The sequence below is a fragment of the Protopterus annectens genome, chromosome 15.part0 (genome assembly GCF_019279795.1).
Source record: "Protopterus annectens isolate FY-2018-M chromosome 15.part0, PAN1.0, whole genome shotgun sequence".
Classification (NCBI taxonomy): Eukaryota; Metazoa; Chordata; order Ceratodontiformes; family Protopteridae; genus Protopterus; species Protopterus annectens.
This window is the reverse complement of record NC_056749.1, coordinates 517381980-517408356: the sequence shown is the minus strand read 5'-3', so window position 1 is coordinate 517408356 and position 26377 is coordinate 517381980.

The following is a 26377-nucleotide window of genomic DNA, read 5'->3' as shown; positions in this document are numbered from 1 at the left end:
GGAGTGAAAACTATGCTGTGTGATTGATATGAGGTTATTGGAGAGAAGGTAGTTTAGAACCTGGGAGTGAATACATTTTTCTAGCATTTTGGAGAGAGGTGAAAGAATAGCAATAGGCCTGTAATTAGTAAACTCGGTAGAGTTGCCACCTTTATGCAGTGGGGTGATATAGGAGACTTTCCAGATTAGTGGGACATAGTTCTCTGAAATAGAGCAGTTGATGAGGATAGAAATGGGGTAGGCTATGACTTTGGAGGAAGCTTTAAGGAATTCTGATGGGAGGTTGTTAGCAGCTAGACTGGTGGACTTGAGCTTACTGAGTATTTTTTATGGTAAGGGTTGGGACAGGGTTGAAGGTGAAGGAGTTTACACCCTCATTATTGGCTATGGGGATTGTAGTAATGATGTTTTGGTCATAGTTAATAAGTGAGTGAATTGTGTTTATGAAAAAGGAATAGAATTGTGTAGCGCTGTCATCATTTGATGGGGGTGTGATAGGATTGGGGGTGGATGTACTACCAGGTTGCAGGAGTTTGCTTATAGTGGCCCAGAATTGTTGGGGGTTGTTTTTGTTTCTTTGCTGTGCAGTGATGCAGTAGGCTTTTTTGTTGTCTTTTATCTGGGATTTGGCTTTATTCCTAAGTTGTTAGAAAAGTAGAAGGTTGTCACTGCTTTTGTTAGTTAGCCAGTGTTCCCATGCCTTGTCCTTTTCTTTTAGTAGGTCTTTGGTGTTGTTTGTAAGCTAGGGTGTGTGGTAATGTTTTATTCTACCTATTCTGCAGGGGGCCAGGCTGTTTAGGATGTTGAGGAAGGTGGTGTTGAAGTGTTGAACAGCATCACCTAGTGGTAGTGTTCTGAGGGGGGAACAGTTAATTTATTGGAAGAGGGATTTGAAAGTGTGGGGTATTAAATTTTTCTTGTTGTGGAATAGCCTATAGCCTACTTATCTGGATGAACTAAGATTGTTTCTGATTAGGTATGTGGGTACGTTGTCACTTATGGTACTGGGGAGGCATCCTGCTAGAAGGGGTGTGTTATTTTTATTTGGGAGCATCCAATCCAGGATGGATTGTCTGTTGGAGGTTTGTCTATTCTTGAGGGGTTTTGTATGAGCTGGGAGGAACCATATAGGTTTATGAAATTGGATGGATTATTGGAATTATAGGTGGACCAGTCAGTGTTGAGGTCACACATAATGATGGTTTCTTGGTGGAATGTTGTGGATAGCCAGTGAAGTATGTCTTCAACTGTGGTAGTGTTATCTCCTGGAGGAATACAGATAGTCATTATGATTAGTGTTTTGTTGTTGTTGATATTCAGTTTGGGGATGAGTAATTCCACAATGTTAGATGCAGGAAGTGTGGTGTTGATAGCTTCTATGGCTAGATTTTGTTTAAACATTATTGCTACCCTCCTCCACATTTATTTTGAAGATCGAGTCTATATATGTTGAACTCTGGGGGAAGTATTTCATTGTTTTCGACATGTGGCTTAAGACAAATGTCAGTCAGAATGGTTATGTCACGGGAATGTAAGTCAATTAGTGCATGACATAGTAAAGCTTTGCTGAGTCTAATTATGGTGGCTGCCAAGAAAAGCCGCTGTAATTAGAAAATGAAAATCAAAGTCTAGAGCAACCTTACTAGTAGTGAATACAGTAACAGAGATAAAACTACTGGCACTGGGGTCATGACAAAAGAGAGGGACCAGACTACATAGGGAAATGGGAATTGTGGGAACAATATATGCAGAGCAGCAACAAGCTTTGAGGCATTATCTCAAAAAGCCGTATAATGCTTATCTGACAATGACTGGATAGGTTATAAGTGATGTATAATGTTTGCAGCTATAGTTGTTTCAATGGTGTCTGTGATGTATACTGTCTGCAACTAAAGTGGTACCATTTTGTTTTTTCATTTATATAAATGTAAGATTGCCTATGCCATATGTGAAAATTTAATAAAGATGTTTGTTGGAAAAAACACATAATATAAATGTTGAAAATGTCTAAATGTGGAGAAAGAAGACAAAGTGATACTGAGCCATAACTAAAGGCTGCAGCAGAGAACCATGTGCTTATAGACTGTCAACAGAATAGTACTTCGGCTATAGATACACGTGGCAGATATGTGAAGATATGAAATATCCAATAAATTTGAGAAATGCTGCATCCAAACCTAATAACCACCAAGTCTCCAAACAGAGGTAAGGAGGGAGAGAATCTTTATTGCTACAGTGACAGGTCCTTGAAAAGTTACACTTATAATCATGTTATATATATATATATATATATATATATATATATATATATATATATATATATATATATATATATATATACACTGTCTTCTTTAGAGTGGTTTAATGTTAGGAATAACTCATAACATTTAGCTACAATCCCTGGACAGTTACAGGAACACATGTAGCACAGTCATGTCAGAGACTGTCCTTCCCTTAGATATGTAGACTTTTGTAAAGGTATGAACAATAATCAAAATGCTTGCTTCTAAAACATGCTGTGCAGAATCAATTCTAAAGTAAGTTGTTGCTGCCCTAGTGGTATATGTTCCATATGTGCATTGCTTAGTTTTATTGTACTTATCATAGCAAAAAGCAATGCACTTTGCTAGCAATTTTGACAAAAACTTTTTTTTTAATTATTGGTATGCCTTCTTTTCCTTCCTTAAAAGATACAAAAAAACTGATGTCTTCCTGAAGAAATTTAATATCTGATGTTGCAAATTTTCATTCATTCCTCAACATGTGGGTTCGAATCTGATCCTTGGATCCAACTCAGAAACTTTTTATAGCTCATGGATACTGCAAATGCTCAAACTCCTTTCTTACCCATAATGTGATAATGCCCCTTCATACCCCAGATCTCATTTTCCGCCTTCACATACGGACATGGCTGTTGTCAGCTCTTGAGCGTTTAGTGAGTGATAAACGCTTAATGTCGTAACTTTCTCCCTTCCTGATATTTTATCTATTTTATACTTCTTTAAATCTATTCTAAGCTAACCTTCCTTATCCCTAGGTGTTTCTGTGTATCCTAATACCATTGCTGGTGGTGTATTTCACAACTTTCTCTCCTACTATTAAGTTAATTCTTTCTTCCATTGTTGGTAATTTATTTTCTGACTGTTTAAAAAAAACTTTCGGCCTTAATGTCCTTTGTTAGTTTATAGATATAATGGCTGAAAAACCTTTGTGTTTCAAAAAATGTAAAGAGTCTGGGCACAATATCCCTTTGACTGCTACCCACAACTCTTGTGTCTATTGATTGGGCCCTGCCCATTTGAAAGTCCTTTGCAAAATATGCCAATCTTTTAACCCTAGGGCTTCAGTTGACAGAAAAAATAAACTGATTTTGAAGGGACTTCTTTCTATAACATTTTCAGAGTCACTGGCTGGAGCTCATCCCTCCAAGGCAGGCCAAAATGAGTCTAGAAAATTACTACCAGAACCTTTTGGATCCTACACTCCTTCCTCCAGTCTGACCAGCGAACCAGCCCAGAAGATCCAAAGACCAAATCCTCAGATCCAACTGTTTCAGATACAAGGCATGCCTCATCAGGTCTATATTATATCCTCGAACGCTTAAAAAAGTGAACGCTGGTTGATCGAACTTATTTTCGCGAAACTGCAAAATATCAAAGCAGCAGAAACTCGAATTTTTTCCTAGGGAAAGAATTCAGTTGTCCATTTCTGTTGCTTCGGTGTTTTCAGTGTTATGGTGGAAAGTTACCGGTCAGATTCAGGTAAGTGTGTAATTGTGTGGATGTGAGTGTTAGGGTGATTTAGGTGAGTTAGGGTTAGGGCTCGGGTTAGGTGTGTGTGCGATTGAGTGGACATGAGGGTTAGGGCGGATTTAAGTGAGTTAGGGTTAGCGAGCAAGTGAGGTGAGTGTGCAATAGTGACGGACCTTAGGGTTAGGGTTTGGGTTAAGGTAAGTGGGTAGTTATTGGTGTGTGCATAGTTTAGTGTAGGGTTAGGTATCAAATTTTAGGTGTATGTGTGTGGATTTCTGTTTGTTTGGTGTGCTTGTGTTGTGTGTATGTGCTTTGGATCAGCGATATTTTTCCCTGGGAAAAAAATCGCTGATCTGACAGTTTGAGATTGTAAGCTTTTGCTTAAATTAGGTCGATCAATCAGCATTCGCTTTTTTAAGCGTTCGATGATATAATATAGACCCGCCTCATCAGATCCAGTTCTTTCAGAGCCAAAAGAGCTCCCCTGGACTTCATATGCATTCTGTCTGGACCCTGTCTCCTTTCAGCTGCCATCCCCATTTTTAGAGAGGTGCCCTTCACTAGCCTCTACTTCCCATTCTGCCAGAAGTCTTACAGAGGCAGATGTGGATAGAGTGATGAGGAAGTTTCTCTTGGCCCAGATGCAGATGGGACTTCTTCTGTCTCCTACCCCTTCAGGTCTGGAGACCTTCACCAGTACAGAAGAAATTGCTGCCTTGCACCAAAGTCTCACCGCCAACGAAAGCCAACTGCAAATATTGTAAAAATATTGCAGGAAACACCAAGCCGAGACTTAGTAAAACTCTATTAAAACAATAAAATCAAGTAAAAGTGCACCATAAGCGCTTTCAAGCAAACATGCCCTTCTTCAGATGATACATAGCCAGTAGGATACATAATTTAAACCTTATTGTCACCAATCAGAAACTAGTATTTTACCCTCCTTTTCCTCAGGATGGGCTTTAAAGGGATAGCAGCATTTAGGCCAGGGTGTCTATCTGCCCAAGTTTTATTATCCATTGAATTTCATTACATTCAGTCTCATTTGTTATATCACCACCTCTGTCATGTTTATAAATAATTTGTAACACCATAAACAAAAAGGAATGCCCAGCATTTACTTCTATGTGTTTTGCAAGTGCATTATGTGCATTCTTATGCTTAATATCTGAAAGATGTTTAAATATTCTACTTTTCAACATACAATTGGTCTTTCGCATCCTTGACACATAGCTAAATAAATGACATTGCTGGTTCTACAATCAGCATATTTATTCAAACTATACACCTGAGCTGTTCTAGGGTGTGTAAATGAATTATCTCATCAGATGTAATTACACGCTTTACACATATGACATGGAAAGGTGCCTACTCATTTTATTGAAGTAGATATATGTGTGTTGCTATTAGGTTTATGACATAACATATCTTTTAAATTTTTATTCCTTCTGAAAGTAAATTTAGGTTGTACACCAACAATACCAGCTATTTTGGAATCAGTGTGTAATACTTTCCAGTTCTGTCTAATAATGTCGCAAATGCCTCCCACATCACTGCTATAAGTCAAAAGCATACGACTAACCTCAGTGTCTCGACCACCTTCTTTCTCTTTTCTACTGGAACCCCTTGTATACCAGGGTTTGGCCACATCCTGCCTTCTACCCTTGGTCTTTTGTATTAAACTATTTAATTTTCGTGGTTTATACCCCCTTTCCTTTAAATTATTATGTAAATATCCAACTTCTTGTTCAAATCTCTCTTCTTTACTGCATAATCGAGAGATCCTGCTAACTTGACCCTTCACAATATTGTCAAAGTTATACCTAGGGTGCATGCTATCAAATGATAACAGGCTATTACGCCAACATTCCTTCCTGAAAATACTAGTCTCTATATTGCCTTTCACATTCTTTTTCAACCTCACGTCTAAAAAATCTATTTCAGTTGTGGAATAATTAACTGAAAACCTAATAAATTCTGTACTGCTCTCTAAATATTGTACAAATGAGAGCAGCTCAGTCCCTGTCCCATTCCATAAAAGGAACACATCGTCCACAAAACGGCAATAATATCCTAACTTGTGGCTCCATGTGTGCTGTATGGTAAATATTACATTATCTTCCCAATGAACTAGTGCAAGATTGGCATAGGAATTTGCACAGGGTGTGCCTATGGCAACACCCTGTATTTGCCTATAATATTTCCCTTGACATAAGAACATATTATTTTCCAACACCATTGTCAACAATTTTCAAATCCTTTGATTAGTGTCATTATCTACTCGTGCATTATTCAATAATATACTTTCCACTGCTGCTATCCCAAAACTATTGTCTGTCACAGTAAATAGATTTTTCACATCCAACATGACAAACATATAGTTCACATTCTGTTCATCATTCAAATAATCAGATAGGGTAGTTATGAAATGTGCAGTATCTTTTAATATTCTAGGATATAATTCTAGAACAGATTTTAGTGCACATTCCACCCAAATGGATATATTTTCAGTCACCCATCCCCTTCCAGACACTATCGGTTGCAGGGGTTGGTTAGATACATCCTTGTGTAGCTTGGGAAGGGCTTTGAACACCGGAACAACCGGATGGTCAATATAAAGAAAATTAAACACCGATTCTGTCAATATGCCACCTACTTCTTCAGGTCTTGAGACCTTCACCAGTACTACTACAACTGTTTTGGATCTTTCCCAATCCATCCTCTGGCTTCGGAGCACTTGGATCTGAGCCTTCCTGGACCATCTGTATTGGATCTGAAGATTGTTGTATATTCGGCGCCGATACCTTCTCTTTATAGAGTATCTCTGAGTGTGTCAGAGCCGGATGACTCTCAGAGCTGGACCACTGTTTTCAGCTCTGAGGTGCTAGAGTTGACGCTGAAGCTACCAGAGCCATCTCAGCCCCTTGGGGCCTCCGCATTGGACACCTCAGCTCCTCCTTCTGCCTCAGATGGGCTGCTTTTGGTTCAGAGGGAGCAAATGGTCTGGAAGCATGACTTCTCAGGTCCATCAGCTTCCTTCTTCCTGGGGCATTCTGCCATTGGGGTGGTACACAGAGTATTGTCTCCTAGAGTACAGACAATTCCACCCCCCCCTTGGATCTGCCATCTAGTTCCTTTATGTCCTTGTGCCTTGAGCCTTATCACTACTGCACAGGGGCAGCCAGCCCACAGTCTCGAGGCCACCCAGCAGGATATCCTGATATCTTTCAATACTTCTCCAGAGCATCCCAGTGAAGAAGTTCCTAAGAAGAAGAAGTGCAAGTGGAAGCCCTTAGACTCCCCTCAGGAGTCAATCACAGAAGACACCAATTTTGATGATGGGGAAGGGTCCCCAAGATCACTACCTGATGATGTCTCTTTGGAGACATTTTGGAGATCCTTAAGCAAAGGGGTGGTTGGTCTACCAATAATCTTTCCCAAAAGGAATCCATATTCCTGGAGGCATTTGTGTCTGGCCCATCTACTTCCTGGGTCATTCCATCCACTGATGAGCTCATTGATTTGATCTCTCAGTAGGCATGGAAGGACACTGATTCTGTTGAGCTGATTTCCAAGGGACCAAATAGGATCCTGGTACCACAATAGGAAGAGAGTTCTGGAGAAAAGGAGTACCAGCAGATGCCATGGTCATAGCAGCTGCCACAAAGAAAGATCTAGAAGAGCGGTGGTCATCTGTTTACCACCCCCACCCCCAGCAGGGTGTCTAGGTCATTGGACAGATTTGGAAAGTGTATTTGTGCTTCAGTGACTTTTGCACTTAGGTCTCTGAATTATTTGGTGCATTTCAGTTAAAGAACTATCCAAATTCCTCTCAGGAACAATAACTGCTGAGGCACATACTTCAGTTGCCTAACAGTTGACAATCCTACAGCCCAACTCAAAGTCATCCATGAGGCTCATTTCACATGCAGCTGAAGGTGCCTCAAGGGTGGCGGGTTCAGGCATTTCCAATAGCAGACATGCCTGGATGTGCCTGTGTGATTTTGCCAAGCCCTTCAAGTCCTCCTTTGACGAAAGTTCTTTGTTTGGCTCTAAAGCTAAAGATGCACTTTCCAAGTGTGAGCAAGATGGTAAGACCCTCTCTGCAGTGGGCATACATTTTTTGACCCCTCAAAGAACCTTCTCTAGGAATCAATGAGTTGATCAAAAAATGTGTTTCAGAAAGTCCCTGTGTCCTTTCTATGATCCATGTGGAGATAGCTCCTTCCAGGGGCAGAGGGGGGAACTCTAGCAGAAGACACTACCCATGTGGCAACAAAGGCCCGCAGAACCAGGGGTCCAGAGATTCCTTCTTTCACAGACCCTACCAGTGCTCCTGAAAGGAGGCCTAATTGTCCACCTCTGGAGGCAGTTGGAAGTCATCTATCCCAGCACCTGAAAGTCTGGCTAGACATTACAAAAGATACATGGGTGCAGAGGATTATTTCCATGGATTATATAATTCCCTTTTTCCTAGCCCCACCTTCAACAGTAAACAAAATTCCCAATGTTCCACCCAGCCAGAAAAAAGTAGCAACTCTAGAAATAAAAAAGCAGCTAAAAAAAGAATCATCCAAGATGCCCCCCAAACCAGAAAGGTTCTCTATTACGTGATCGAAGACACTGTTCTTCGAACGCGTAATAGTTGAACCAAAAACATCACAAACACTAAACTGTGAAAGGGCCATGTCCGCAAATTATTTCCTAGGAAAAAAGTTGGCCGTTCTCGCGGTTTGCCCAGTACTGCAACGCTGAGCCATCTCATAGTTGGTATTTTTAGTTAGGGAGGGTGTGGGGGGGGCGCAAGCCCCCCACTTGACTAGGATTGGGAAGTGTGTTTCCTTTGTTATGGCCTCGCAAATATTTTCCCTAGGAAAACATTTGCGGTCATGGCCATTCGTGGTTATCCATTTTTGATGTGTTCATTTCGACTGTTACGCGTTCGAAGAACAGTGTCTTCAATCACATAATATAGACCCAACCAGAAAGAGCCTGGAACTTACTCAAGATTTTTTTTTAGTCCAAAGAAAACAGGGGACCGAAGACCAATTTTGTATCACAGCAATTTGAACAAATCAGTTCAGTATACAAAGTTCTGGATGGTCATGGTTCAGTCCATTTTTCCTTTCCTGCATAAGGATGACCAGATGTGCTCAATAGATCTCCAGGATGTGTATTATCGCATAAAAATGAGCAGGCAATCCAGAAGATACCTACACTTCTGGCTGGGAGCCAGTCATTACCATTTCAGAGCACTGCCCTTTGGCTTCATCACAGCCCTGAGGGTGTTCACCAAATGCATGGCAGTAGTAATAGCTCATTTCAGACTGCATAGAGTCCAAGTATTTACTTACCTAGACTGGCTCATAACTAGTCTGAAACGGCATCTATTGATCAAAGCAAGAGATTATTTACTCCAATTGTGCTCTCACCTAGGCATTACCATCAGTCTCAACAAATCTCAGCTAGAACCAGCTCAAGTGGTACAATTCATAGGAGCCTTGTTTAATACTGTATCAGTGACAGCCTCCCTTCCCTTGCTAAGGATACAAACACTTTGATTTCAAGTCAAACAGAGAATTTAAAATCTCTCACTGTCCATCCTATCTACAGGTGTTAGGTTCAATGCATGCTGACATAATTCTGGTTCCATTAGCAAGATACCATATAAGAATTCTTCAATGGACTATGGCGACTCATTGGTCCATCCTGTGCCAACCTTTGTCCACCCGGATCAAAATAACTCAAGTCTGCAAAAGGTTCCTCAGGTGGTGGATTTGCTCAGAACAGATTTTACAAAGTCACCCTTTCATACTTCCTCAGCCCAAGGCCATAGTGACCATGGACACATCCCAATTTGGGTGGGGAGCACTTCTTGAGAAAGATGGTTCATGGCACATGGTCCCCAGAAGAGGCCAGCATGCATATTAACATCCTAGAAATGAAAGCAGTTCTCCTAGCATTGCAGGCTTTCTATGAGTCTACCCCTTCAGGAACTATTGCAGTTCAGATGGTCGATATGTCAGTAGTGTGGTACATCAACAAACAAGGAGGAACCACATCTTATCCCTTATGTAAAGAAGCTCTGAGAGTATGGCAATGGGTGATCTCATCCAATCAATTTCTGACAGCAGTGCACATTCCATGGAAATCCAGCGTGATAGTAGATAAGTTGAGCAGATCCATCCTATTGCCTAACAAGTGGTCTCTTAACAGGAAAATTGAGGAGACGATATTCTGCCAATGGGGGCTAGCCATGATGCAACCTCTTTGCATCTCCACTCAACAATTGCAGCAGATTTTCTGCCGTGATTCCCACATCAGGGGAGTCACCAAGAGACACTCCCCTTCCTTTGGCCTCATCTTGTTTATCCCCCTTGGATTCTGGATTCAATTCCAGGCCTTTTGTCTCACCCAGCAGACATGATTTACCTGAACATTTTGGGCTTAAAGTTTACCTCATGGTTTCCCCAATTCCATTGATTGCTAGACAGCCCAGACTCTCCTCCCCTGTACATCAGATTTGTTTGTCTTCCCACAAAGCTCCCACTAGAAAGATTTGCAAAAGTAACTGGAAAAGATTTGTTTTTTTGGGCACAAGAGAAAGACATTGACCCTTTTCAGTACGAGTACCCACAGTTGTTGAATTTTTGGCTACTATTTTAACTGATTATATCCAAGTGATGCCCCCTGGTGCATCTGCAGTTAACTCCTACTGATGCCTCTAGGTGTCAAATATTGCTTGTTCATATTTACATCAATAGTTCCAAAGCCAAGCTATCTATAAGATTTTAAAATGTATTTTATTTTATTTAGTTAACATTTGTTTATTGGGAAAGTTTGACTTAGAACAAAGCCAATTTTCAGTGGAGGCCCAGGGAGAAACACTCCAGATGCATGTCTTTGTAAAGATTTCATCTTAAAGCTTACACAATGGCAAACTCAACTACTTCAATATTTGACCTATGTCTAGTGCAGGTAAAGAGATATTAACTGTTGTTTTTATGATATTAATTTATATAAATATAATTTTCACATTTTTCTAAATATCTCAACAACCAAGTAACACAGACAGAACTCCTTAGCTTACATGAAAGCTCTCAGCTACATGAATAAATTGCTGCTGACAGTATGCGTGTAACTTGAGTTGTTGCTGAGATATTGTAAGTTGTTTACAAAATATTACAAACATAATAGTTACTGTGTTTACTGTGACTTATAAAACATTACATCCGAGTGATGCCTTCAGGTGCATCTGCAGTTAACTCCTACTGATGCCTCTAATTGTCAAATATTGTTTGTTCATATTTGCATCAATAATTCCAAAACCATGCTAAGTACAAAGTTTTAAAAGAGTTAATCTTAAAGCTTACTCAATGGCAAACTCAACTGCATTGATATTTGACCTCCGTCTAGTGCAGGTAAAGAGATATTAAATGTTTTTGATATCAATGTACATAAATATAATGTTCACATTTTACTAACTATTTCAACAACCAATTAACACAGACAGAACTCCTTAGTCTCATACAAAAGCTCTCAGCTAGATGAATAAAATGCTTCTAACAGTATGTGTGTAACTTGAGTGGTTGCTGAGATACTGTAATTTGTTTACAAAATATTACAAACGTAATAGTTACTGTGTTTACTGTGACATAAAATTCAATTTAAGAACTAGAACCTAAAGAATGCTACAACTATAAAAATAGTTTGTGCTGAAGTGTTTGCCATTTATTCTTCTATTACAACCCCTATGGTTCCAGAGATATGAACATTTGTTTGAAGTGAGAGGATATAATTTAATTCTGTCAAAAAGCTTAGGCTCCACCAATTGGAAGTTACCGTGCAGACTTCCTGAGCTCCATTGGAGTAAATGAGTTAAGAAGGCTTATATACATAACACCTGCTGAAGGTTAAAAGTCGGATTTGAAAGGGTGATGATGAAATCGGGAGTCCAAGAAGTAAAGGACAGAGGAGGAGTTTGGGATGTAGGTCCTTAAAAATAACTGCTACCATACAAAATATATTCATAAAGTAGAAGGTATTCTAAGAACTAAGTCAACCTGGGAATGGAGAAAAGTGATTTTACAAATATGGATGACTGCAAGTAGGGGTATAGAAAGTAGGCAAGAGGGTGTTACAATTTACTGGAAATTTTTAAAAGGAGCCAAGGATTTTGGAACAAATAACTAAAGAAAGAGAGGTAAAAAAGTGAAATGAGGCCAAGCAGAAATTTAGACTGTAGATTAAAGACTGTCTTTCCTTCCCAGGTGTGATAAAAGAGTATAGGAAAAGAGAAAGGATCAGGGGATTGTTAAATGGAAGACCAGCTCTGGTGGAGATTTTAATTGTGTCTAGAACAGAAACTGCTATTTAAAAAGGGATAATTAGTAGGGCATATAAAATATTGTATGATAACAATAAGAATCAGTCAGAGAAGGTTAGAAAAACTGTGAAGAGAGACTGGAAATCTAATATTGAAAAGAAAAAAATCCTTAGCCCATCAAAACTATTGTTGTAGTCTAAACATTTACGGCAACCCATCCTGACATAATCGGTGAGTACAAACCCTTCCCATAGTCAAAACAAGGCATTGAATTTGTCAGCATGTAACATTCACACATAAACCCACCCTTTGAAAATGCCACATCCACACACTCTTCCACTCACAGTGACCCAGTCTCCATGGCTGTCTTTCATAACCCCAGCATACTTGGTCCTGTGATAATTGTGAAGTCATTCTCTAAGTGTATAGCATCCTCTGAGCAAACAGAACACATAAAGGTGCAGATTGTATTGCCATCAAGGGTCTGAACCTTCCATCAATGAAATGTGGAACATGAGCTCTCGTAATGTGGGACAAATGGGCAAAATATGGAACACTTAATAAAAACTTCAACTAGTAAGCTTGCATGCTTAAAATTTGTTATTTTATACTTATAAAAAGTTATTTATTTTGATTAATATGATTATTATTTACCTAGATATTGGTTAAAACTCATTTGCATCAATGACTGTATGAACACACTCTTTTTTTAATTTATGACACCATGGCACATAGACTCTTTTCAAGATTCAGAATGAAGAATGCTCTTCATAATAAGGAACATTTGAGAGGGACGGTTAACATTAGTATCAGACTCACATGGCTCTCTTCTACTAACCAATTAAAGTTTAGCTAATGCCTCAAATGGCTTCAGTTTAATAGCATTCTATGTAAACCCAGTCACAGATTTTAATTGACTGCCACTATATTCCCCCATTGAACCACAAATCACTCTAGTAGAAACTATTTTCTGGATTATAGGCATACAGTGTTTCATTTGAGTTAATATTTTAAGATATTTATTTATTGACTGGCAGCTAACCTACTACTGTCTTTCATACACTTAAACACAGTTGTTTGATTTAACTCAACTAATCTAAGACACCAAGCAAACTGAAGTGTCAGACAGACACAGCATCCTGGACTGTATATTAATATTCCATCCAGACAACTTCTTAACAAGAGGCAACCTGTCTGATTTGCTTAGTAACCATGCTCCAGTTTTTATCTGCATAACAAAGCAAAGCTGTCGTTCTATCTTACATGCACCAGTTTTTATCTACCATAGCAAAACAAAGCTGCCGTTATGTCACACTTTGTATAGTGCTGTAATCATAATGTTTTGACTTGCTTGCATGTATTAAAACACTGAAGTCTGTAGACTAACAACCCATTTGGTCACAAAATCGTGATGACTCATACACAGTTTACTTCACTGACACATTCCTAAATATCATAAACAAAATGTTCCCCATTAGGGCTAATGATAATGTCAAAATAACCTCTCAGAGATTACCCCTACATCAAAAAAGCAAATATAAGGATGTTAGCACAAGGGATTGATTGTAATTTGCTCTGTATTATAGCTGTATCAGTTATCAGATGTTATTACGTTACCTGACTTTGTGGGAACATGGGCAAATTTCCTAGCTAGGCTTATAAGGTTCTCAGAGCCAATAGCATAGTATCATCCTATGAACCTATGAAAAAAGGGAGGACATCTGTATAGCGCCCAAGTGAACAACAAAGTCTAGAAAGCTTAGGATTTTTGCTTGCAAGTGTTCGGACAGGTATTTTGTATTCCAAGCAGACTTCAAAGGATTCTTCCTCAGGTAAATAACAAATGCTGGAGACGTTACAGGAAAGAGAGAGTAACCACAAATATGTTTATTGGGGTGTGTAAAGAGTTGGCAGATGTTAAAAATCTTGAAATGTAAGTAAGATAATGATTCTTTTGCACTGGGATCCAGGACTTGAACTGCCCAGACATAGTAAGGCCTTAATAAGTTTACTGCTACTGACTGCCACTAAAGCTAAAACAAAAAGGAAATTAAAATCTAAACCAGTTGTAGCAGAAGTACTGAATATTATAAAGAAGATATAAAATGGGGTGGGGGGAAATCTTTAGAAAAGGGAAACAGCAAATTACATAGAAAGAAATAGAATCATTGGGAACACTATATGCAGAATATTGTTCAGCAGGACGGAAATTGAAGGTAAGGCAGGAAATGAGCGAGTTATGTAAAGGTATAGTGAATGAAGATAGTTAAAAATGAAAATATGTAAACTGCAACAAAATAAAAGGAAACATTATGGATTGTTTTCTTGTGTCTCTTATAGTGTTTGTGTGTGTGTGTGTGTGTGTGTGTGTGTGTGTGTGTGTGTGTGTGTGTGTGTGTGTGTGTGTGTGTGTGTGTATATCTAGCTATATATACATGTCACTTCTTAAAAATATCATATTTAATAAACATATAAAAAGGTAAGAACTCAGACTACATTTCTGCAAGAGATGAAGTTTAAGAAGTCTGATACTGGAAGAATAAAAAAACAAAATACATTTAAATAACTCATATCACAGTTGTCTCAGGGTCAGTTAATGATCCAGGAGTTCAACATACAGTTAAAGAACTCATATCACAGATGTGTCAGGGTCATTTATGATCCAGGAGTTCAACACAAAGTTAAAGAACTCATATCCCAGTATCCAAGATGAAGTCTTTCTTCCCCCAGGGTATAATACACTTAGATCTGATAGAACAAACAGGAAAGGAGGAGGAGTAGCCATTCTCTTTAAAAACACCCTTAACCTCCAGCTCCTGCACACCACACCACCCACTTTTCAAACTGCTGAAGTCCTGTTTTCTGTCCTATCCATAAGAAACACCAAGAAGATTAATATAATATGCTGCTATATACCTCCAGGCAACAACTCGCTCATAATAGAAGACATCCTACACTGGACAAAGGACAATCTACCTCAGGAAACGATCCTACTAGGAGACCTTAACACTGACTGGGCAACCTGTAACTCCAGCAGCCCCTCTACACATATCAATCTATATGGGTTCTCTCAACTAATTAAAGAACCAACTAGAATAGATGAGAGAACAAAGAGAGAATCCATACTGGACTGGACACTAACCAACTATCCCAAACAAAACTATACAGTAGGCTGCCTCCCAGATGACTTAAGTGATCATCTCCCAACCTTCCTACTCCAGAAACACTCCAATCACCCCAAACCAGTAGTCTACAAATTTGTATGCGAGATGACCGTAACCTTACCCCACGATACCTAAATACTGTCCTAAGCCACTGCAACTGGGAACCACTACGGACACTCAGGTTAGACCAGGCAGTAGACTACTTCAATACAACCTTCTCTAACATCCTTAATAGTCTAGCTCCCAGCAGAAAGATCAGAGTTAAAGCCAACTATGCACCCTGGCTAAATAGAGACACCAGAACCTTACTAAAAGCTAGAGATAAAGCCTGGAAAATCTGGAAAACTGACAAAACCCCTAGCTCCAGACAATACTATCAACAGCTTAGAAACAAGGCCAAGGCTGAATCCAAAATAAACAAACAAAACTATTTTCTTAGCCCAAAGGAAATATTCAAATAGTCCACAAAAATTCTGGCATGCCATTAACTCCCTACTAAAGCCAGGCAAAACCACAACCCCAGCACCCATCTCTACTAACAATACCCTAGACACAGCTTCTCAATTTAATAACCATTTTACTAAATCCATCTTGGCCCTGTCCAGTCAAATAACCAAAAACATTCTACCTCAGTCACAACATAACCTATTCCACACCACCCCTCTTTCAGCCTATCACCAGTGCCCACCTCAACTATCAAAAAACTCCTCCTAAAACTAAAGCCAACCACACTAGCAGCTGATAACATACCTGCTGCATACCTAAAAATGGCTAGTGACTCCTTATCATATCCTGTCTCCATCCTTATCAACTGCTCCATACTAGAATCCTACATACCCAAACTCTGGAAAGTATCTCGCATCATTCCTCTCCATAAAGGAGGTAATTCTTATGAATTCTCCAACTACCGACCTATTGCCATCCTTTGCCCCTTATCCAAAATTCTTGAGAAATGCATCCACTTGCAAGTGATGACATTTCTTAACACACACAATCTACTATCTACCACACAACACGGTTTCCGTCCACATCACAACACTACCACAGCCCTTTTATCTTTCACTAATTATATAAACCTTCACAGGAATGATAACAAATACGTATCAGCCATTTTCCTAGACCTCTCAAAAGCATTTGATATGGTCTCCCACTCCATTCTACTAGACTCACTAACATCATTATCCTTCACCTCCTCTACTATGGCCTGGTTCAGAAGCTACTTGTCTGACAGGCAACAATCAGTCCAGTGGAAAGGAACTCTGTCTATAGAACTTCCAGCCACCATAGGTGTCCCACAGGGCTCTATACTGGGCCCGATGTTGTTCTCTATTTTCACAAATAACCTCAAATGCTCTACACAACATGCCACACTCATACAATATGCAGATGATTCAATTCTGATCTGCTCTGCCTCATCTCCCACCACCCTACATACACTCACTCAAGATACTTTTATCTCAGTAGAAAAATGGATATCTGGGATCCAACTAATTCTAAATCCCAAAAAGACAAAACTGCTACTATTTACCCCTAATAGATAAAAAACCCTCTCCTTTACCATAACCTCTAATGACGGCACCACCATCTCCCCTTCTAACCACACCAAACTTCTGGGAATTGAAATAGATAATAATCTCCACTTTGATGTTCACATCTCACATACCATAAAACTAGTACACAAAAAACTAGGCTCCCTATACAGGCATAAGTCCTTTCTCTCACAAAAAGCAAGAGTCACTCTTGCACAAAGCCACCTCCTCTCAACTCTATTATACGCAGCACCAATCTTTACCCAAATCAGACAATGTGACCTAGACAAACTAGAATCATGCTACAATAAAATAGCCAAGTTTGCTACTAACTCAACCTATAGAACCCATCACTGTGCTGCACTAAAAGAACTAAAATGGCTTGAGCTACCACAGCTACTTAACTATCACCAGCTGGGCACAGCCTACAATATTCTCAAATATCCTGAAAAACCCCTCATTATCCAACCTACTTACTATCTATACTACAAACCGATACCTAAGATCCAGTGAAAAATCTCTCCTCTCCATCACCAAGGCTAACAATAATGCAGGGAAAGCGCTCTACTCCCTCACCGTTGCCAGAAATTGGAACTCTCTTCCCTATCTGTGTCCACTGCCCCTCCACATCCATATTCAAAAACTCCCTCAAATCGCACCTTCTTAGTACATGGTTATGCCCTTGTATCACATAACCCTACCCATACTACTATTAACTACCCAAATTCCCCTCTGATCACATGCTGGAGCTCTGATCCCCTGTAGGCTTGGTCATCTGAAAGGGTGCTTTTAACTGTAGAATCTTACTTGATATATTTTCTTTTCTTACCAAAGTATGACTGACATTGTCTTTTTACCCATGTTCTATATCTTTTACCTGGAGTGTTTTTATTAATTCTTGTTATATTACTATGCTCAGCATACATGATGTAACCTGTTTTGTGTATTATGCTGGATGTACTGTATTTGTATAACTTGATGTTGGAGCTTTTCTCCCCGGGCCTCCGCTGAAAATGGACCTGGTCCAGTCGGAATTTCCCGGTTAACAAATGTAAAATAAATAAATAATAAATAAATATCACAGATGTCTCAGGGTCAGTCAATGATCCAGGAGTTCAACATACAGTTAAAGAACCCATATCACAGATGTGTCAGGGTCAGATAATGATCCAGGAGTTCAACATACACTTAAAAAACTCATATCACAGATGTCTCAGGGTCATTTAATGATCCAGGTGTTCAACATACAATTAAAAAACTCAGATCACAGATGTGTCAGGGTCAGTTAATGATCCAGGAGTTCAACACACAAAGAATTCATATCACAACTGTCTTAGGATCAGTAAAGTTTCCAGGGGTTCAACATACAGTTAAAGAACTCATATCACAGATGTCTCAGGATCCGTTCATGATCCAGGAGTTCAACACGCAATTAAAGAACTCATATCGCAGATGCCTCAGGGTCTCTTCATGATCCAGAAGTTCAGCATTCAGTTAAAGAACACATATAACAGATCTCAGGGTCAGTTAATGAGCCAGGAGTTCAAAACACAGTTAATGAACTCATATCACAGATGTCTCAAGGTGAGTTAATGATCCAGGTGTTCAACATACAGTTAAAGAACTCATATCACAGATGCCTCAGGGTCAGTTAATGAGCCAGAAGTTCAACACACAGTTAAAGAACTCATATCACACTTGTCTCAGCGTCAGTTAATGAGCCAAAAGTTCAACACACAGTTAAAGAACTCATATCACAGATGTCTCAGGGTCAATTAATGATCCAGGAGTTCAACATACAGCTAAAGAACTCATACCACAGATGTCTCAGGGTCAGTTAATTATCCAGGAGTTCAACACAGAGTTAAAGAACTTGTATCACAGATGTCTCAGGATCAGTTAATGAGCAATGAGTTCAACACACAGTTAAAGAACTTGTATCACAGATGTCTCAGGGTCAATTAATGATCCAGGAGTTCAACACACAGCTAAAGAACTCGTATCACAGATGTCTCAGGGTCAGTTAATGATCCAGGAGTTCAACACACAGTTAAAATACTCATATCACAGATGTCTCAGAGACAGTTAATGAGCAGGGAGTTCAACACGCAGTTAAAGAACTCAAATCACAGATGTCTCAGGGTCATTTAATGATCCAGGAGTTCAACACATGGATAAAGAACTCATATCACAGATGTGTCAGGGTCAGTTAATGATCCTGGCGTTCAACATACAGTTAAAAACCTCATATCACAGATAACTCTGGGTCAGTTAATGATCCAGGGGTTCAACACACAGTTAAATAACTCATATCACAGATGTCTCAGGGTTAGTTAATGATCCTGGAGTTCAACAAACAGTTAAAGAACTCATATTACAGATGTCTCAGGGTCAGTTAATGATCCTGGAGTTCAACAAACAGTTAGAGAACTCGTATCACAGATGTCTCAGGGTCAGTTAATGATCCTGGAGTTCAACAAACAGTTAAAGAATTTGTATCCCATATGTCTCAGGGTCAGTTAATGATCCAGGAGTTCAACATACAGTTAAAGAACTCATATCACAGATGACTCAGGGTCAGTTATGATCCAGGAGTTCAACACACAGTTAAATAACTCATATCACAGATGACTCAGGGTCAGTTAATGATGCAGGAGTTCTGCACACAGTTAAAGAGCTCATATCACAGATGTCTCAGGATCAGTTTATGATCCAGGAGTTCAACATACAGTTTAAAATCTCATATCACAGATGTCTTTGGGTCACTTAATGATCCAGGAGTTCAACACGCAGTTAAAGAACTCATATCACAGATGTCTCAGGATCAGTTAATGATCCTGGAGTTCAACACACAGTTAAAGACCTCATATCACAGATGTCTGTGGGTCAATTAATGATCCAGGAGTTCAACACAGTTAAAGAACTCATATCACAGATGCCTCAGGGTCTGTTAATGATCCAGTAGTTCAACATACAGTTAAAGAACTCATATCACAGATGTCTCAGAGTCAGTTAATGTTCCAGGGGATCAACACGCAGTTAAAGAACTCATATCACAGATGTGTCAGGGTCAGTTAATGAACCAGGAGTTCAGCATGCAGTTAAACAGCTCATATCACAGATGTCTCAGGGTCAGTTAATGAGCCAGGAGTTCAACACACAGATAAAGAACTTATATCATAGATGTCTTAGAGTCTATTAATGAGCCAGGAGTTCAACACACAGTTAAATAACTCATATCACAGATGTCTTTGGGTCACTTAATGATCCAGGAGTTCAACACGCAGTTAAATAACTCATATCACAGATGTCTCAGGATCAGTTAATGATCCAGGAGTTCAACACACAGTTAAAGACCTCATATTACAGATGTCTGTGGGTCAATTAATGATCCAGTAGTTCAACATACAGTTAAAGAACTCATATCACAGATGTCTCAGAGTCAGTTAATGTTCCAGGGGTCCAACATGCAGTTAAAGAACTCATATCACAGATGTGTCAGGGTCAGTTAATGAACCAGGAGTTCAGCATGCAGTTAAACAACTCATATCACAGATGTTTCAGGGTCAGTTAATGAGCCAGGAGTTCAACACACAGATAAAGAACTTATATCATAGATGTTTTAGAGTCAGTTAATGTTCCAGGGGTTCAACAAGCAGTTAAAGAACTCATATCACAGATGTCTCAGGATCAGTTAATGATCCAGGAGTTCAACAAGCAGTTAACGCACTCATATCACAGATGTCTCAGGGTCATTTAATGATACAGGAGTTCAACACATAGTTAAAGAGCTCACATCACAGATGTCTTATGGTCAGTTAATGATCCAGGAGTTCAACACGCAGTTAAAGAACTTATATCACAGATGTCCCAGGGTCAGTCAATGATCCAGGAGTTCAATATACAGTTAAAGAACCCATATCACAGATGTGTCAGGGTCAGATAATGATCCAGGAGTTCAACATACACTTTAAAAACTCATATCACAGATGTCTCAGGGTCATTTAATGATCCAGGTGTTCAACATACAGTTAAAAAACTCAGATCACAGATGTGTCAGGGTCAGTTAATGATCCAGGAGTTCAACACACAATTAAAGAATTCATATCACAACTGTCTCAGGATCAGTAAAGTTTCCAGGGGTTCAACATACAGTTAAAGAACTCCTATCATAGATGTCTCAGGATCTGTTCATGATCCAGGAGTTCAACACGCAATTAAAGAACTCATATCGCAGCTGTCTCGGGGTCTCTACATGATCCAGAAGTTCAGCATTCGGTTAAAGAACACATATCACAGATCTCAAGGTCAGTTAATGAGCCAGGAGTTCAAAACACAGTTAATGAACTCATATCACAGATGTCTCAGGGTGAGTTAATGATCCAGGTGTTCAACATACAGTTAAAGAACTCATATCACAGATGCCTCAGGGTCAGTTAATGAGCCAGAAGTTCAACACACAGTTAAAGAACTCATATCACAGATGTTTCAGTCAGTTAATGAGCAAGGAGTTCAACACACAGTTAAAGAACTCGTATCACAGATGTCTCAGGGTCAATTAATGATCCAGGAGTTCAACACAAAGCTAACGAGCTTGTATCACAGATGTCTCAGGGTCAGTTAATGAGCAAGGAGTTCAACACACAGTTAAAGAACTCGTATCACAGATGTCTCAGGGTCAATTAATGATCCAGGAGTTCAACACACAGCTAAAGAACTCGTATCACAGATGTCTCAGGGTCAGTTAATGATCCAGGAGTTCAACACACAGTTAAAGAACTCACATCACAGATGTCTCAGGGTCATTTAATGATCCAGGAGTTCAACACACAGTTAAATAACTCATATCACAGATGTCTCAGGGTTAGTTAATGATCCTGGAGTTCAACAAACAGTTAAAGAACTCATATTACAGATGTCTCAGGGTCAGTTAATGATCCTGGAGTTCAACAAACAGTTATAGAACTCGTATCACAGATGTCTCAGGGTCAGTTAATGATCCTGGAGTTCAACAAACAGTTAAAGAACTTGTATCCCATATGTCTCAGGGTCAGTTAATGATCCAGGAGTTCAGCATACAGTTAAAGAACTCATATCACAGAAGACTCAGGGTCAGTTAATGATCCAGGAGTTCTGTACACAGTTAAAGAGCTCATATAACAAAGAGCTCATATCACAGATGTCTCAGGATCAGTTTATGATCCAGGAGTTCAACATACAGTTAAAAAACTTGTATCACAGATGTCTTTGGGTCACTTAATGGTCCAGGAGTTCAACACGCAGTTAAAGAACTCATATCACAGATGTCTCGGGGTCTGTTAATGATCCAGTAGTTCAACATACAGTTAAAGAACTCATATCACAGATGTCTCAGAGTCAGTTAATGTTCCAGGAGTTCAACACGCAGTTAAAGAATTCATATCACAGATGTGCCAGGGTCGGTTAATGAACCAGGAGTTCAGCATGCAGTTAAACAACTCATATCACAGATGTCTCAGGGTCAGTTAATGAGCCAGGAGTTCAACACAGAGATAAAGAACTTATATCATAGATGTCTTAGAGTCTATTAATGAGCCAGTTCAACACACAGTTAAAGAACTTATATCACAGATATTTAAGGGTCAGTTAACGATCCAGGAGTTCAACACGCAGTTAAAGAACTCATATCAGAGATGTCTCATGGTCAGTTAATGATCCAGGAGTTCAACATACAGTTAAATAACTCATATCACTGATGTCTCCGGGTGAGTTAATGATCCAGGAGTTCAACATACAGTTAAAGAACTCATATCACAGATGTCTCAGAGTCAGTTAATTATCCAGGAGTTCAACATACAGTTAAAGAACTCATATCACAGATTTTTCAGGGTCAGTTAATGATCTAGGAGTTGAAGCGGGTAACCAGTGAGGAGAGAGGGACGGAGTGAGCAGCTGCCACTGACTCACCTTTCCTGTAGGAATGGCAGTGGCCTGCTCATTCCATTACACTAGTGGCTTCTAATGATAATGTGTCTCATGAGCAATGGGTCAGCCAGACCTCTAGGATTGACAGGCAACATCTGGCATTTTATCTGGTTTAATGTCTTTGTGGAATCATGCATGAGATATGCCCAGTTCTGTGAGTGGCAGTGTGTGTGTGTGTGTGTGTGTGTGTGTGTGTGTGTGTGTGTGTGTGTGTGTGTGTGTGTGCGTGTGCACTTGCCCGTGCACGTACATGTGTGGGCGTGCACATGCGTGTGCACATGCGCGTGTGCCCGTTTGTGTGTGTGTGTGTGTGTGTGTGTGTGTGTGTGTGTGTGTGTGTGTGTGTGTGTCTGTGCAAAGTAGCACTTCAGGCAAAGATGGTTAGAAAATCAAGGGAAAACACGTAATGGTTGCCTGGATGACACTACTTCTTGGATAACAGGTTGACCAAAGAAACTGATTGCTAGTACACAAAAAGGTGAGAAATGACTAACTATAAAAATCAAGAAGACAGATCATAAGAGTGTCTACACTCTGGGGTGTTTAGCGGGTGCAGCTCCAAATCAGGACAGTAGTACACCTTTTAGGTCCACCAATGATATGAATTTTAAACTTGCAATGATTTTGTCCTTTCAGCATCATAATTTTTACTTTTTTATCAGACATTTCTATGTCAGGAACCAGTTGAGCAGCACTCCAGCATAGATTATTCATGCGTTAAAGTACATTTAATTTCAGCTGCCTAAATGTTACCTCTCACTTGTGCATGCAGTTAATGCATATAGCGCAATAAACACAAGATGGAATAATTAGTTTATTACATTCTTAATTCTTTTCATTTTCCCAAAGACATAAATTTTCATCTTGCTTACTCACTTACAAGTTTCATCTGACTCCCACAGTTATCCTGTGGGTAGTCATACTTTTTGCTAAATCTAAATTCCATTTGATAGATTGTCACATTCCAGTCCTATGCTGCAGAATGAATTCAAATTTTAATACAACTTAACATTCAGAAGCAAAACAGTTTAACCTCGGAGATAAAAACTTTACAGAGCTGTCTTTTAGGAAATTGAATAATCTTATTAAAGACATCAATGGAAAAATAAAAAGTAAAAAACAGATTATGAAAATTAATAAATTGCACTGGAGTGTTAACAATTATAAAAAAAGGCTTTTCGTGGAATAAATTGGAATTGGTTAGTGGAAGGAATGTACTGAATGCCTTCTCCCTGGCCTACAGCATAATTTCATCTATCTCTAGCAGCATATATTTATTTATTTATTTATTTTATTTATTTAACATTTGTTTACTGGGAAAGTCCAACTTGAAATGAGCCAATTTTCAGCAGATGCCAGGGAAAATTGCTCCAGATACATGTCTGATTTCCTTATGATAATGGCAACTCTGTGGTTGCCAGCTCTGGTCATTTGAGGAGCAACTCGGAGATGATAAATACTGGTAATAACTCAGCACAGTCTAATTTCTGTTCCAGAAGAGAATACAAAAAAATTGTATCCAATAAACTTGCCTTACAACAGTCAAAAATGTTTAATTACTAAAAAAGTAATGTTTAGTGAAACACTTAATCATACTGAGACTCATTTTTTGGATGTTCAAGAAAATCAAATTCTAAATAATACTTAAATGGACTCCATCATACTGAACTTGGTTTGCACTACCTGTGGTTGAAGTTTATTCCATAGATATTACCACAGCTTCACTGCATTAAAATTTACTGTTTTAAACTATATAGAAATTTATAATCCACAACTGAAAACTGTTTTAATAATTATGTAATTGTTTAGGTCCAGTCCAACTTTTGATTTTTCCCGGTTAGGAGTCGCCACAGCAGAACTCCAGTCCGCTCATGATTGACAGTGGACTTTTTATGGTGCCGAGTTGCCAGCCCGACACCCAACCTTCAAAGAAGGCATGCCCATTCACGCTCGCACCTACCTGCATGTCTTTAACATCATTCGACCGCGGGGAGGACATGCAGACTCCACACAGAAGGCACTCCAGCCGAGAATCGAAAGGAAGAACCTTGTGCTGTGAGGCGAGAATGCTAACCGCTGCACCACCACAGCTGTCTGTAATTGTTTAAGTGCTTTTGTATAAAAGGAACTTGTTTTAGTAGAGGGGTTACTCTTTAAAGGATATTTGTTTGCCGAGGTGCTAGGATAATTGATTTTTTTTTGTGTGTGAACAAAAAAGAAATACAGTCTTTAATGATCTGATTCCTGGTTTTTTGGATGTGGATTATAGTTTATTGTTCATTGGTGGTTGAATAATATATAGAAAATTACACACTTTTTTATTATTTTTCCATCATGGCTGTCTTGAATTAAATAAGGTTTCAAGTGATGTAGATTCTCTTAATGATGATTTTGATAATTAATTTTAAACTTCTAGTTTAGAAAGTGATTCCAAATGTAATGCATATAGTGTATTAAAGACAAGCTTGATTATGTTATTTAGTAATTTTATATGAACTGCCAGAACACAAAGTTCTGCTGCTTTCTATGGTTTTTATTTTGAACAACATTATGAGTCTACCAATAGCTTTAAGGCTACAATTTTTCAATAAATTTAGTGTGGTGTTAGAGATGACAAATAGCTGAAACTATTAGTCCACAAAAAAGTCTGTTTATTTTGAAATATGTCTCTTTAAGACCAGCAAACATCAATAAAGAATTAAATTGAAGTCACCCTGCTCATAAAATTTATTTCCTCACCGTATCTTCTGTTATCACTGTTTATTTAGTTAATTTCTGTTGCAGAAAAACTTTAACTGAACCAAGGGTAAAACACGTTCATTGGCCTAGGGATTACTATGCCACTGTCTTCAAAAATGCTTTCCCAAGGTGGCCAAGGATGAACACAGGATAGCAGCAGATTTCTTCAGCTCCACCAATTTCATTACATTGGCAGGAATTAATTACTTAAAAAAATAATTTTTGAAGTAATTTTCTTTCTAAATATGTTTGTTTTATATAATTCTTGAACTATATCTAAAAAAGAAAGGAAATCTTAATAATATTCCTGTCAGAAATTACTTTGGAAATTTTCCTGTCAGTTTATCAGTCTGAAATGAGTTCCAATAAGACAAATTCTCAAGACTCCAGCATCAAGAAAGAACTTCAGTCTCTGATAATTATAGTCCAGCAACTTACTGCTAAGATGGGTAAAATGGATACTAAAATAGACACTTTCATAGAAAAAACTACAAAACAAATAGACTTGTTACATATGGACCTGCAACAACAGAAGATCCAGATGACAGGCATAGAAGAAGCTGTGAATGACATGGAAAATAGAATACAAGAAGAGGAAATCAACATTGAGTTTCTGCTGAAACAAAATACACATTTACAAACAAAGCTGGATGACCTGGAAAATAGATCTAGGTGCAATAACATTAGGATTTTTGGACTGCCAGAAAATATTGAAGGTAACAATATTACTTCTTTTTTAACAACATGGCTCCCTAAAACTTTAGATTTACCAGAAGCATTCTCTTTTGGTATCAAAAGAGCACATAGATCTATAGCTAATACTAACTCTAACAAAAACTATCCTAGATCAGTTATAGTTAGATTTCTATCATCTTTTGATAAAGAGATGGTTCTTAAATCTGC